Genomic DNA, 4,007 nt, shown 5'->3' with positions numbered 1-4,007 from the left:
CACAATTTTTATCCTAATATCCCCTCCATTTCGGTACACACACATAAAATGGATGAGTCCATTTTATTTGTGATTTTGGCAATATGTCACATGTGACACATTACATGACATATTATATGTAAAATGTATTTTTAACAATTAAAAATAGACATATTAATAAAATATGTCACTCATAAAAATTAACATAGTAATTCACAATTACTTGTACCAAAATGGTTTACCAATTTATAAATCACAACATCTTGTATTTATAATAAATTATTCATTCAGATTCAATTGTTTATGTAAACAATAATTTCATCTAATTAATAAAACAATTCGATTACTTAGACCGTATATTATTTAATCAAATTACAATAAGTCACGTAAATATTACTTCCAAAACCGTCCGTCAATTTTAAGTAATTTAATTAACTCGTATCGTCATACGATCAATTAAATATTCAATTAAGAGTGTTACACTATAGGTATGACCTAAGGGGATCAACTGATCACCACCGTCGCACGACATTAATGTCAAACTCTAATCAGCCAATCATTACCGATATGTGTGGACCAGTTGACAGTAAAATATTACTTCCCACATGTATTCTTAAAATGAGATTTAAACATGTAATCATCATGATCGACAGTTGTGATCGCATTATTGTCGGAGGACACATATTCCAACAGTGGCATGGGGAGGATGAGGTGGACGAGGGGGAATGTTATGTGGAGAGGGCGAGAGGTGTATTGGTGAGGTTGGGGTGGCTGACGAGTTGGGTGTAGTGGGAGGCGAGGTGGGAGGCGAGGTGGGGGAGGTGTGAGAGTTTGGGGCATTAGAGGAGGTAGAGGAGGGGGTTGCGGAAGATGGGGTGGTGGGTGTAGTAGAGGCAAGGGAGGTGGGGTTGGATGGTGGAGTGGATGGGGTAGGAGAGAGGTTGTCGACGTGAGTAGAGGGGACGCGGGGAGTGATGTCAGTGTCCTGGGTGACAGGGGACGATGAAGCTGGGTTGTCGGGGATCGAGGATAGACACCATTGTTACGGGGTGGGTAGGGAAGGTTTGGGATCAGTGGAGTTTCGGAAGGGGTAGGTGGTGTCAACGAATTTCACGTGGCGGGATGTATAAATGCGATCGGTGGTGGGATCGAGGCAGAGGAAAGCATGTTGGGTGGGTGAGTATCCAACGAAGACACAAGCTATGGAGCATGGGTCGAGTTTGTTGGATGTGTAAGGTTTGAGCCATGGGTAACATAGGCAACCAAAATTATGGAGGGATGTGTCATTGGGAACGGAGTTAAAAAGACGGTGATAAGGGTGGTTGATGCGTGTCTTTTATATGATGTTTTGTACCTCATTTTACACGCATTTCAGAGCTCATTTGTGTAGTTTAAGCTACCATTTCCCCCATTTCCGTCTACTTTCGTGTTTTGTACTTTATTGCAGAAATGTGAAGAATTCAACGGAAATTGAGCTAAATCCGTCCCCGAATATCCTGCATTGCAATTGACGTGAAGTATTGACTCGAGAAATGAGCTTGGTGCGCATTTCAAAGCCCAAAAGACAAATCCACGAGATTATAGAAGTCAAGTAGCAGCTCAAGCGGTCGATCGACCACTACCATCAGTCAATCGACCAACCTGCGGGTTCCAGAAGCTACTGTACACTGAAGAGCAGTCGATCGACTGCCATGCTTAGTCGATCGACCAAGCTACTATCCCAGACGAGAATTAAAAGATCGAGGAACTTGAAGCCCATGATGTTTAGGTTTTGATAATAAGTGTTGCGTATGTTTGCTATATAACGTAACCTAGAACATCAGATACATCTATCTAGTTTTTATTCAGAAATTCATCAGTTTTACATTGAGTTTTCATTAGCTTTAATAATTAGGGTTCGGGATATTATTTTCGCATTGGATTTTCATTCATATTTCTAATCATTCCGTTACTATTCTTCTGCAATTTTCGGTATTCCTTCCGTTCTACTTTCAGTTCATCTTTATTCGTTATTAGTATAGAATTGCTAGTTAGGTTCCCGAAACCGTTTTATCGCTTTATGTTAATTGTTTGTTCTACTATTTTTAGCATGAATTCAGTAGTCTTTATCGTCAATATTATTGTTATTTTCGCCATAGCCATGAGTAGCTAAATCAATTATGCTAGGATGTAGGGGAATTATAGCGTAGGCGGCGTAGTATTAATTTGGATCGAAATCGCGTGTCGGGCGATCGATCGCCATACCCGGTCGATCGACCACCACGTGAGGTTACCTTTCGTTTTAATTTATTTTAATGTTGTATATAACGAATCGAATGCATGCGACCAGTTAGATGCTTAATTTATGACTGACCCATTAGATCGAAAGATAGGGAAAGTTGTTAGATCACCCATTAAAATGACTAAACTGTGCTGAGATCGAAAGATAGGTAAAATTTAGATTATTAGTCACTTTTCAGGACGAGAGTCAGTATTAGTGATATTAGGGACTTATAGCAAGATCGAAAGATGCTATCTGTTAAGAGTGGACCGAGAGGACCTCTTTATTTTCCGCCTCATGTGTTTGATTTAGACCTGTTTAATATTCTGCCGCTGAAACTATAACGAACCGACCATCCTAGTACCTCTTTTTATACTTGATTTCATCCGTTTGCCTAGTTCACTTTATTTTATTGCTCATTAGTTGTAGACCAAATCCAATCAAACCCCCACTTTATTGTTACCTTAGACCGAATTTAAACAACTAGAAATTACGTCTGCCTCTCTGTGGTTCGACCCGACTGCCGCTAGCTATAGTTGTAGTTGGAGATTATAAATTTATTTTTGACACCTCACGACGGGTAATAAATTTTGGCGCCGTTGCCGGGGAGGCAATTGTTCTAATTTTTAGTTGTTTTTATTTAGTCTTTCTTTAGTTTAAGGGACTTCCGTTCCTTAAACTTTTCTTATATTCTTTTTGTAGTTTCTTCTTATGCGCAGGTCACAGGGTGGTGAACTAGTACCATTAAATCCTGAGATCGAAAAATCCTTGCGCGAGTTGAGACGATCACAAAGGGTATTACCGAAACAGAGGAAGAGTCGAGTACTCATGTCAAGCTACTACGAGAACGCTCTGTCAAGGAGATCCACCTACATCTCCCCGCTTCAATTTCTTCACCGAGACGATTACTTCTCCAAAATCCCGTCATGGCTGAAGAAGCAACCATTGCTAGTCACTCGAGCCTACAAAAATGCGAATCTCTACAAAGGATTCGAACTACCCGGGGAGGCGAGAAAATTCGAGCCAAAGCCTTCCTATATTAACCTGGTTGAGAGAAACCAGTTCGGGGGAGCTGCAAATGAAGATGCAGCCAAGCACATGGAGATTTTTATTAATTATTGCTTGCTCTATACCCCCGCGGCGGACCCAAGATCGATCAAGGAGACCATGTTCATTTTCTCCTTCGTGATGCTTTGTAAGGGAGTGGTATAGAGATCTGGACCGAGCCGCTCATGGGATCACCGACTGGAATTCCTTAGCCCTGGCATTCTACAAAAAGTACTTCTCTGCCTCAAAGACGAATGCCATTAGAGCTCAGATCACGAGCTTTAAACAAGGGCCTGATGAGAACTTTCATGAAGCATGGGTCCGTTTCAAGAAACTGGTGCGAACCATACCGCATCATGGGTTCGAAAAATGGACTCTTTGCAACCAGTTCTATAATGGGTCGTATGACGATCGAGGGGCTATTTTGGATGCTGCAGCCAATGGCCGATTTGTTGAGAACATGGGAGAGACTAAGGGGTGGAAGATCATCGATGATTTGGCCACTCATAAGGTCAATATGGGAATTGAGAGGAAACCAGAGGAGAGCTGCTGAATCTTCCTCTGTTCTTTGCACTAGAAGCTCTCACTGCAAGGTTTGACAAATATGAATTGGGAGGAGCTTCTAAAGGTGGGATGTACCATGTTAACGCTGTTTCGAGACGGTCCTTTCGTCAGTAGAAGATGTGGAGCCGAGGGGCATGTCTCGTAAAATTGTTCTGTC

The 4,007-nt window shown here is 41.5% G+C and overlaps 1 non-coding gene across 1 annotated transcript; it reads right to left on the bottom strand.

Annotated features, from left to right (window-relative positions):
• Positions 1-3,542: 3,542 nt before the first annotated feature.
• On the bottom strand, positions 3,543-3,649 carry LOC141636160 (small nucleolar RNA R71). The gene has a single exon (XR_012540792.1). It is a non-coding gene; the product is annotated as a small nucleolar RNA R71 (small nucleolar RNA).
• Between the last annotated feature and the right edge of the window lie 358 nt (positions 3,650-4,007).

Source organism: Silene latifolia, chromosome Y (assembly GCF_048544455.1).
Source record: "Silene latifolia isolate original U9 population chromosome Y, ASM4854445v1, whole genome shotgun sequence".
NCBI classification, from domain to species: domain Eukaryota; kingdom Viridiplantae; phylum Streptophyta; class Magnoliopsida; order Caryophyllales; family Caryophyllaceae; genus Silene; species Silene latifolia.
Note: the sequence above shows the minus strand (reverse complement) of the source record. Positions and strands in the feature narration are given on the sequence as shown.